Below are 12,043 nucleotides of genomic sequence, written 5' to 3'. Positions count from 1 at the left end.
CCTTTCAGTACTGCTGAGCAGTGCTTACACAGAACCAAGGCGTTTTCTGCTCCTCACCCAACTCCACCAGAGGAGGCTGGAAAGCATGATGAGCTGGGAGGGGACCCAGCTGACCCCAGCTGAGCCAGGGGATATTCTATACCATGTGGCATCGTGCTCAGCATATAAGCTGGGGGAAGAACAAGAATGGTGAGAGGTTCAGAGTGATGGTGTTTGTCTTCCCAAGTCACTGTTACATGAGACAGAGCCCTGCTGTCCTGGAGATGGCTGAACACCTCTCTGCCCTTGGGAAGTCACAAATGAATTCTGTGCTTTGCTTTGCTTTTTTCACACGCAGCTTTTGCTTTACCTGTTAAACTGTCTTTGTCTTAGTCCATGAGTTTTTGCAGTTTTAACCTTCTGACTCTCTCCCCCATCCTGTGTGGCAGGGGTGAGTGGGCAGCTTTGTGAGGCTTAGTTGCCAGCTGGAGTTAAACTGTGCCACTCACCTTCAGTCACTTTATTCATCACACTTCCTACTAGAGAGGAGTATCTTTGCATGAAAGATCAGCAATCTACACCACCAATAATAAGTGTTCTGCTTAAAGCAGTATCCTCAGAAAGTAATCTGGGAAGGCAGGAATAAAATGTAGTCATTGTGTTAATACCTCATACCTTTGTAAGGAAAAGCATGAACACTGGTAGTGTCCCATGACATGTCATGTACAAAAAGTACTGCCATGTCCAGAGCAGAGTCATAGCAAAGGTGCTGAGGGACCCTCAGTCTCCAAAAGCAACGTGGCTGAGAGGTTGTGGGGGCACAGCAGGTAAGTTACTGCTGCACTGTCATCTGTGCAGGTGAGCTGCAAAAGTTAAAAGTGAGCTTGGTGATGAGATGGGCAGGGGCACAGCAACATGAACACCTTTTCTGGGATCAGCAGGGCAGTGTTTTGGAAGGGAAGCTGGGAGTTCCCTTCAGGGAAATAGTGGGAAAGTAGCTGTGATGACAACCTGGTAAGTGAGGTCTGACTAGAAGTAAATGAGTTGGAGAAAATATTCAGAATAAAAAGCTTTTGAGTATTTTGATAATACAAGATGATCTTAAATGTTTAAAACTAGGGCTCCACAATGAAATCTTAATTGGCTTGTTGATACCTCACCTGCGGTTTTGAACATTAGAGGGTTGGAACTACTTTGGTTTCTTCTTAGGATGTGAATAATAGCCACATCTGTCAGTTCATTATTACTGTTGTTAATACTGACCTGGCTGACCCTACATGATCCAATACAGTCATTCAGCTGTATAATACAAACACTTCTACCTTTCACCACTCTCAGAAAAACCCCTCTGCTTGCAAATAGAGTTACTCTTTCATAAATTCCATTCACAGTGGCCAGGAAGACTACACAGAACTAGTTTTTTGTGTTTTGTTTTGTTTTTGGTTTTTTTTTTTTAAATTTAATGAGCTGTATACAACGTTTTTACTTGCATAAGTGCATCTATGTGCATAGAGGAAAAATATTGCAAGAAAGAAGTAGTGAGTATGTGTCAAATATTCCTCACTATGTTTCTGGTGCTAACCACTGGATTACAGACACTGAAGACTGACTTTTTTCCTCTATACTTTTCCTAGATATGTAAGAAATGCTCTTGAGTTTTAAGCATGGAGTGCTATGTTCTTCAGCATTTTATTGTCTTGGATAGTAAAAGTAACCACATAACACCTTCAGTATTAGGGAAAGCATTAATAGATTGCAAAATGGTGCCCAATGTTTCCTGCTAGGCTAGACATCATTTGGTTTCCAGAGTGAGGTTTTTTCTCATTCTGAGATCCATAACCCATTAAAATATAGAGATCTCTGTGTGTGCTCAATTACAAATGTAGAGTGTACCTAGTTCATACTGATACAGTGCAAACTGTCTGTTACCTGTCTGTATTGTATCTAGTTCATAGCCTCTGGCTAAATAAAATGCAGATCACAATATTTTGCTCAGGAGGTGTAAATAGACATTGAACATTAGAAAATCAAATTTCAGTAATCATTTTGTATTAAAGAGATGCACACCAGTGAATGCTGGTGTGGTGACAGAACTGAACTTCGGTGATAGATTTTGAGTAACTCAGAATACAAGGATACAATAGGATACAAGGTATAGTTTGAAGCATTGGTAGGCTGACCTTATGATAGAGAGAGTAACAATTTCCTGTTCAGTGGAAGGTAAGGAGAGAAATGGAAGGAAGGAGGGAAGGAAATGCTCTGAAATTGAGGGATAAACTGAGTGGAAGAATTAGAGTAAAGGATCGTGTATTTGCTGAGAATCACGGGATTATTTCTGCTTCCTGTCAGTATGTTGAAGAGGAGTTAAAATTTTGACAAATACTTTTTGCTGGTTATATGGAGAAAGCTTTATGCTATACTTATTGCTTTAGTGGGAAGAAAACAATTAGTGATCGTTGTCTTATGATTCTCATGGATGGGAGGTGTATTTAGCTTCATAGCATAAAAAAGAAAGAGAGAGAGAAAATAAGTGGTTTTTGGAGTGAAAAAGGTTTTACCAATAAAGAGGTGAGGGAATTCTGAGACTGCATCAAACCAGCATTCCACACTGGCCAATGGCCCACATCAGTTGTCCCTAAAAAATATTTTAGGAAACTGAAATGTAAATCTTCAAAAATAAAATACCAGTAGCACAAATATTTTGTTTGCTCCCAATATGTAATGGGGTTGCTCTGAAACTTGAAAATTTGCAAAACTTCCAGGGAAAAAAGGGGTTTTCTTTTAAGTATCCAATCTGCTTTAAATCCTACTATGTTTACATCTTCATATTAAGAGAATAAATTTGTTGGAGGGAATTGTGCTCAAACTCTTCCAGTTTAAAATACAGTTTTTTAAAGTTTCATAATGTTTCTTTGTCTTTGTAGAGGGAAGGAAAATGCAGTCACATACATAATTTGTCCTGTCACCTTCTGTTTTGCATGCCATCTTCATTTGTCTCTTATCTGAACTTAAGTTCCAACTCCTTTCAATCTTTTTGAATGCCAAAACCTTCCATGTCTTAATCTACTCTTATTTCTCTGAATTACTTGTTTTGTAACTTGTTTTTTATCTTCAATGACCAGAATTGAATACAGTATTCCAAATGACAGTGAATCATCTGGTTTTTATTAACAGAATTTTAGTTTTCTTTCATTTGCCTTTTGCAACCTAATAATCGCTTGCATTATTTGATTGTCTGTACATGTTGAACCATGTTTTAACTTGAACTAGCCCTGCAGAGTCCTAGGCCTTTTTTTTTAACCTGTTATGATTTTGTCAGGAGCAAGAAGTTGGTACATATAATCCTATTATCACATCCACAGACATTTCTAACATTGAATCAGGTTGTATGTCACGTTTTCATTTTAAAGCTGCTCTATGAAAGACTTCAGTCCTTTCAGCTTTAAACTAAATTTAACTTGCAGGAAGATTGTAACATTCCAGTATTGTTATCATACAATAAGTGTTTTAAAGCTTCATTTTTTAAAGAAGTCCTCTGCAACTGAGGCTTATAGCAACCCCTTGAGATAAGATTGAAAAGAATGATTGTATCCCACAAAATAATCTGGTTTTTTACTCATTTCCTAGGCGATGATGTTGTCAGTATGCCAAGATGGTAGCTGACAGTAAACACTTGAAGAGATGAGCCTGAGCTGTCCCAGCAGCCTCCTGAGGAATCCTGGGGGCTGCTGAGCAGAGGCAGAGGGTGCAGTGAGCTCTGTGCTCCCCATTCCTCCCAGTTCCCACACACATGGCTTCACTGCCTCAGTCACTGCTTTGAGCACACGCTTTGGCAGGAGCTCCCCAGCTCTCAGTGAGAGAAATGTGCTGGCTCCCTGTTGTTTTCTGAAGGATGTACAGGCTTTAACAGCCAAATTATTATTTATTCTCTCATCTTGATAATGCTACCAGATTCCTGTGCAAACTGCAAGAAAATTAGCTTTATGCTTCTAATTTGCCTGCACCAAACATTGTCCAATCTTTTCAGTACTTTTCCTTTTTTGCCAATCTTTTTCTGCATTTTCATCTGAACATTTCCTGCTTTATTGATAGAGACATTGGAAAGATCCACAATACTTTCAAATTCCCTTACTCTGACTATGTTTCTCTGATCTCTGTCCCCTATTCATGAGCTGTCATATTGTGCTTCAGCCAGCTTCACGGTACACAAACACCTCTGGTGCTTACATCTTTCCATCCTTTTGTCTTTCCTTTACTGTATCTCATATAAATAATGTTTTCCTGTGAAGCTGACATTAAACTTTATTGTCAACCCTCCCTTAGAAAGGTGTTTAAAATCTGACAACTTATTTTTGTGAGATTTTGTTTTTCCGCCCATTTTTGCCTCTTACTTATTTGTTCTTATATGGAGAGCAGATTATTTTTAATAAGAATATAACCCATATTTACTTTCAAAAGATCTATAATTCCTATTTTTTTCTTGAGGTTCTTCTGAAGTTTGTCTTCAATACAAGCTCATGGTTTTATGACATTTTGCCAAGTTCTCTGTCCATTTCTGCTGTTCTTTCTCTCTGAAACTTTGTCTTCAATCAATACCCCAGTACCCTATGAAACACTGATTTCTTAGCTTTGTTTGAAAAAAATGTCTGATCTGTTTCTGTGCAATAATACTTTGAATTCATTACATTGTCTGTTTGGAGCAATGTTGTATAAAACCAAGCAGTACTAATAATGTTGTTATTCTCTACCCTTTTGATAAATATAATTAAGTTGCAGGTTTTAAGTGTATATTCCCTGTTGACCATTGTATACTTTTTTTCTTTTTTTTTCCCCCTAGGGGTTTAATAAATTAACTTGTATCTAAATAGTATGTTAAAAAAGAACCCTTTAAATGGAATATTGAATTCCTTAAGTATTATAAATCAGCAGTTTCTATTGAGTAAAATTTTGCATGTTGAAGCTCTGAGTTAGCTCTCTATGGAAAAGTACAAGAAAAGGCTTTCTGTTTAGTCTAATACTGATGTGCCTTACATTGCCTTGATAGCTCTGCTGTCTTGGAAAGCTGTTTTAGGATGTTGGGAGCTGTCTTCTCAGGCTGATGGCTACTGCCTCTGCAGCAGAGCTGGCAAGGAGAGCCTGTGCTTGCACTGCACTGGAGCCTCTCTGTCTCTGAGTTTGGTGTGATAGCCTAAACCTAAACTGAGAAGAATCTTCAGCACTGGAAGCCAAAGTGGTTGAGGAACGAGCAGGCGTTCTGTGACGGTGGGAGCAGGAGGAGGCAGAGCCAGTTGCCAAAATGCTGTTTCATTCCAGTGTAGTTGGATTTGCTGGTGACTGTCAGGGTGTTGCTGAGCGGATTGTGTCATACTGTCTGTCTGGCATCTCGGTTGGTGCAGAAGTCAGCTGGCTGGAAGCAGCAGTTCCCGCTGCACGGAGGCAGTCGGCAGGCAGTGCATTGTCTGCCAAGTGCCTCTTGGGAAGATGCCTTCAGAAACAGGACTGCTTATCTCCCAGTAGCTGCCAGTGGAAATGGAAGGAGAATAAAACCTGGGGTGTCCTCTATTTTTCCCCTCTGTTTGATAAAGCTTGGAGCAAAATTAAGTATTCAGCATCTCAGTAAATGTAATTCTTAATCTGTATTGACTTCCTACAATTGTATCTATACCAGTTACACCATTTCTCCAAAGTTAATCCCTGCTTTATTATCTAAATAAACTCACACACAGCCAAATAAGAATACCTAAATTTTTCTTTTCAGAATTTATCCAATCAATGTGATCATATTTGAGAAAGAAATAGTTCATATTCCATGTGTATTTAAAAAAAAATTGATTGAGCACCAAAACTCCTCCAGTTTTAGAGCACCTATTAATTTCTATGTATTCTACAGAAAGCACAAAAATTAAAAGGGTGCCTAGATATACCTTTGCCTCTGGTTCAAATGAATAGATTTCATACCATGAGTAACCTGCAGGAGACATTTTGTGAACTTAAAGAAATTTCCCATAGACCTGTTATTTTAATGTCTGTAATGTGACATTGTGAGGCAAAATACAGTGCCCGTAAATGATACGAATACTCTTCCAACCTTTGTTATTCAGTATGTCTTACTTCAGCCTTTTTTTCATCAACTTAAGCAAAGCATGATACACTATTCATTAATTAATCTCAAACATCACAATTTGAGTTGATTTCGATTTTTTGTTAGAACCTCTCTTTCCAGAAATTTTTAGGAAATGCCCTTTCATTGGCATGTTCAATCTAAACTTAACCAACTTAAGTGGCCTCACACACCTAGTACTTTCCTCCTTTTGTCATGCAGTTCATGTACTAAAGGCATTAAATGTCACTAGGGTTCAAAACTATTACTTTAATTGGTGGTAGAAATTATAGCCTTTCTGATGGCAATAGCATTTATCAGCCTCTATACTAGCTTTCCTTCCACATTTTAGTTTTTCATCACTGTTAATCTCTTTTGGCTTGGTTTAATTTCAGAAGGATTCACCTTCTGAAAATTCTTTGAGAATGATCAGCAGAAATAATTCTGGTTCCCCTTGAATAGAGACTTTTTTTGCCATGTGTTCAGACTGTGAGAAACCCTACAAAATAGCAACCCAGCAGCAATTCCATTAATTGTACTGGTACTCTATCCCAGAGTGCTGTGACTGGCTCTTATTTCAAAAGAGGCCAAAAAGCCTTTCATGAGCTAGACCTACCTTCATGAAAATGCTGCTCTTACATTCTTCTGACTTTCTTTTCTCTTCCATTGCTTGAACCTGTCAAAAAGTGGTTCTAAAACTTCTTTCCTTACTGTAATATTATGGGTTAGTGGAAATAAATAGAACTGCAATAAGTGTTACTAAGGGATGGCAGAGAGGAATGCAGGGGAAGGAGTATCTGTACTGATGACCACAAATTTGTACAAATGATGACTATTTAAGAAAAAAAGAGCACAGAATTAAATTGATTGTTCCTTCACTTTTTTATATTAAAAAAATCATTAGTCAAAGGAAGAGCTTAATTAAATTCTTTTTCTTTTTCAGAAGGATAGCAGTCACTACCATGGTGTTCTGTGGAGGAGGGAGGTTTGTTGGAGGGAGGCACTGTTAAATAAGGAGCAGTTTTATAGATAATTCTAGTTTTTGTAACAGGCAAAAAAGACCCTAAACCACATAATATGTGAAATGAAAAAAAAACAAAAACAAACATATAGAAGTCAGGGATTTTAAGAGTTCACCTTCACAATCCAATGTACTGAAAGGCCCCTGACTTTCTATTACTATGGCCTTCAGGATAAAGGTTTTGTTTCATGTGAATGGAGCTTTATAATGCTTGGATACCAAAACTAGAAAAAGTAGAAACCAAAAGTACAGTTGTTTCATGACAACTTTATTTACATTTTCCACAAGTTTCCTAATTTTTTCCCTCAGTCTTGTCTTATCTTATGAACCTGATTTCTGGCTAATTTTCTTCATGTTTTCATCTTCTTCATGTTTTCATCTTCTCATCTCATTCTTTCTTATATACTTTCTTATATACTTTGTTTTCATAAGTGTTGGTTAATGAATGTGTGTTATTCCAAGCACTCAACTACATCTTTGTGAGCTGTGTTTGAAATTAAGCAGGATTAAAAGCTCCTGAGATTGCTTCTCACAGTAACACTCAGACTATATTAAAGGAGAAGGGAGAAAAAAGGAAGTGAAAGGAGAGAAAGAAGAAAAAGAAGAGGAAAAGAGGGGAAAGGAAATGAAATCTGGCAGAACTGATTTTGACAGATGGACTTAACCAAGACAAAGTGATCTGATCACACTGCAGACACTGGGGAAGTGCTTTGCATACATGAGGAGTTTTATTTGAGTACTGGGACTTCTGTGTCTGTATCCTTCCCAGAGATGCTTGGCATGTGTGCAGTTTCACCATTTCTGTTGTCTTTTAATATTAATCCTTAGGTAAAAGTCCAAGGTACAGCCTTAAATTAGTAGCAATTGAATAGAGAGACTCTTATATCAAGATGCAAAGATGTAAGGATGACCCTTTACAGAGAAAAGTCACCTGGAATGGTTTAGGTACATTTGTTGAAGACATTTTAAAGAAACTCATAGCAGGAAAGCTCTGAAATGTCAGTGATAAGGCAGCTTTCTCTTTTTTTAACAGCTCAAAGCATGATTTGTCTGTCTGTGCAGCAGGACAGAAATGAGAGCAAACCCTGCATCTTTGCAGCTTGAAAAGAAAGGAGGGATGCTGAGTAGAGGATTCAATAAGTTACAAGGCATTAAATTGATTATTGGTTTTCCAAGTTAGATTTGTGTTTTTAAATCAAAACGTTCATCTCCTTAGGACTTGGGATGTCAGTTCATACATGTGATTTACCTCTTAAACAGTTAAGCCATCAGCCAGAATCTTGCACATATGAAAGCAGTGCTGTTCTCCAGAATCTTGCACATCCAGCAAGGAAAGGTTTTTCCAAGTTGTTTGTATATATACATATGTTAATATAGTCACTGGTCTTTACAATATATTGCTTTTTAGTAGTTTGCAAAAGTTCTCTATAACTGTGTCTTCTGTTTTTGAGAAAATACATATTAACCTTCTGATGATAATTATTCTTATGGCTCTTCTTTCAACTTTTCTGTTCTATTGAGATCTTTTCTTAATTGCTCTCATAACAAATACTGACAACTGTGCCACACTCCAAAGATATTCTTTATCTTAGATTTTTTTTCACACATGGCTCTTCACCTGCATGTGTCAAGTGAAAAGATGATGTCTACTTATGGATGAAAAGTTAAAGTAATTGCTATAGCATTCATTTGCTTATGAATAGTGGTAAATACTTTGGTCAGTAGGAAGCCAGAAAACTGTCAGGTTTTGAATTTTCAGAAAGTGCTGGATTAAAATAAAGTGTGTTGAAAAACACATAAGTAACTAAATGCCCCTTAATAAATTCATGTGGTCTGGCTAATACTTTCTCAGCTCTTATTCTAACACTCCAAACTTTTGAGCAACTCTATATAATTGTCCTGATATGAAAATTAACTTTTCTTACATATGTTTCTCTTTAACTGTACTTCATGTGTCCTTTTCCTCAAACCTTGTCTTCTTCCCTAGCCAAAGGTTTCTAAGACCAGTGTTTTCAAGATCTGTCCTGGCTAATGCATTGGACCAGATAATCAGATTTACACCAGTGGACTATGGAGGCATAGTGAATTTTCATTGAAATCTAGAGCTTTATCCTTCTGTTTTGACTAAAATTTAATGCATTTTTAGGTTTAAAAGCCTATATCAAATAATAATAGTACATAATCTTCAGATGCAATATTATTAGTTAAAATGTATTGCTTACGTGCTTATTCATGAGAATTCCTAAGAGGAGGCTTTACATATGGAGGAGGACCAAAAATGTTCCTAATGAAATGGAAATATCTGCTGCAAAATAGGTGACATGAAAATAAAATTTTAGTATCAATATGCACTGTGACTGCGTTTAAAAAAGTCCCTTACCCTGTTTAGTTGGCTAAATATTGCAAATAAGGCCATAAACATTGAAAATCTTTGCATGAAAATAAACATAATACTGTATTATAATTTTACTAGAAAAGTTTTATGATTTGCCACTCGCTGATCTCTGTCTAGGCTCTTGATCTGTGTGTCAATTGGTACAGTTCTCTTGCTGTGCTTTTCTGTCATCTTGGGAGGGTCATTATGTCTTAGTTAAAGCAGTGTTTATGCCCAATGCTGTAGTAAACAACTGGTTTGTGTGCTTAATCAAAAATTTAGAAATTTTCTAAAATTTAAACATCTTTTATAAGATGTATGCATATAAACACAGAATAATTACATGTAAATAATGAAAAATGCATTATCCATAATGCAGTATATTGAATAAATGTAAAACAAATTAAAATGTGCTAAAGAAATCTGTTGAGGTATTAATTTCTTCACCTTAATATATTTACCAATGCAGATTTCACTAAATTACCTGTAACTTATCTTTGGTATTCTACCTTATTATTTCTTGGGCAAAACCTAAACCATATTTCATTTTACTGCTTCAAAAATAGATGATTTTGCTACTTGATAGCTAATCCTGTCTGCTTAACACACACAAAAGAAATGATTTGTCATGCTCTTACTCAAATATCTTCCTAATCTGAAAATTACTGTAAATCATGTGGCTTTATTCTTTTCAGAAAACAAAAAAACCCATCTTTTTCATTTGAGTTGTCAGATGTTTTTGTATGTATAACATCTAACCTGTTCCTTATTAGCCTGTGTTCTGTGCTGCCATTGTTCACGTCTTTGGCTTTCTTCATACCCTTGTGTCCTATCCTGAAAACTAATTAAATTCAGACAACAGGATCATTTCAGGAGTCAAGAGAACATAGAGACACAGAACAAAGCAACCAGACAGAAGTGTATGAAAGCAGTGCTGTTCTCTAGAACCTAGCAGTAGGTGCTGGCCAGGCTGAGCACCATTCCACCTCTCGGCGTTTTGTGCAATTTTTTCGTGGGTGTTAAGTAGAAGAGGCACCTTGACAGACCTCTCTGATGCTGCCAAGGGAAAGAAATAACTCAAGCATGGAATAAATTAATATTTTATACAGCATGAAGGGAAGCTGGAGAAGGCCCACGTCACTTTTCCAGAGAAACCCCTGTAGATCTCTGACAGCTGTGCCACACTCCAAAGGTGTTGTTAACCTTAGGTTTTATTTTCACATATGGCTCTTCATTTCTGATTACTTTTCCTCAGCAATTATGTGAGTGAAGTAATTTGAAAAGAAACTATGGATACTGACTTTGCAGTATTTTGTGTTTTGTCATCATTCAAATGTTTCTTTACCAGTTACATCTTTAAATACATAGTTAGTAAGCAACCACATAATCTCAGTTAAAACCCTTTCTAAGTTTTGTGGAAGATTTGTAGTGTAAGACCATGTATCATTTAGCAGGTAGTGAGGACTCCTGTCACCCTGTTGGTCTCACACAATGGGAGATTTTCAAGGTACTGTTTCTGCTCTTTTAGAACAGGTAGACAGGTCCCTGCTTGTGATGAGCCAAGAGTGTAGCAGGATTGTATCTATTTCTTTTGTGAATTTAAAACACTTATCTCAACAGCTTGACTAGGTTTGGTAGTATAAGAACTCTCATCAAAAATGGGCTAATTAGAGAGACTAACTTGGCTCTGGGTGACCCAGGCTAATTGCACTGGAGCCACACTGACAGAAGCCAAAGTACTAAGCAAATAATTATTTAACAAGTGGAGTATTTTGCTCCAACCTGAACCTGTAGCAGTGGAGGAATGTCAAGCCCATCATCATTAGTGACACTCTAGAGTTCAGAGCATGAGATGGCCCCTTCTGGAATGAAGTGCAGGTTTGAGACTTCCTTTTGGGAAAATGAGATGAATTGTTTAATAGCTTTAGAATTGCAGTTCTTGTTACTTTCTTGATGCAATGCAGACTAAGGAGTCATCTGTCATTTACAATCCCCTGAGGAAATATTTGATAGAACAATTAGACTGGATGTTAACAGTTTGGCAAGCTTTAGGGCAACATTGACAGTGATTCTTTATATACAAATATTTAGGAAACTGTCAAACAGATTTATTAATACACAGAGCCTGAAAGTAAGAAAAAGAAGTAATGTAGTGATTCAAAATACATCTTTTGTTTTCTTAGATGTGGATGATATCACAGATTTCAACAGAATTCTTCTGCTGCTAAGGCTAGAAGTGACATTTAGTGGATTTAAGCACTCTAGAGGTGCAGTTGTGGAGAGACAAAAAAGGTACTTTGTTTAATAGCCTCAAGGATTCCTCTAGCAAGGGAAATCATTACTGTTTCCTTATTTTAAAAACAAACAAAGAAAACCCAAAATCTGGCAGATGTTTTATGTGATGAGAGATGTGTTGGCTGTGTATTGCTGTTCTTCAGATTCAGGAGCTGTACTCAATCCCATCACTGAAATCTATTTTTTGGTTTTTTGACAGCTGTTTTTGCCATTTACTTTAAAAGCAGATGGGGAAATGCAAAGAAGAGCTGTCAATTTTATTACCATGTATAAT

At 36.9% G+C, this 12,043-nt stretch overlaps 1 protein-coding gene across 10 annotated transcripts in view; it reads left to right on the top strand.

Annotated features, from left to right (window-relative positions):
- SLIT2 (slit guidance ligand 2) overlaps positions 1–12,043 on the top strand; it is a 260,841-nt gene that overhangs the window by 169,829 nt on the left and 78,969 nt on the right. The window lies entirely within an intron of this gene.

Source organism: Agelaius phoeniceus, chromosome 4 (assembly GCF_051311805.1).
Source record: "Agelaius phoeniceus isolate bAgePho1 chromosome 4, bAgePho1.hap1, whole genome shotgun sequence".
Classification (NCBI taxonomy): Eukaryota; Metazoa; Chordata; class Aves; order Passeriformes; family Icteridae; genus Agelaius; species Agelaius phoeniceus.
The sequence above is the reverse complement of the archived record's forward strand: the minus strand, read 5'-3'. Positions and strand labels throughout refer to the sequence as shown.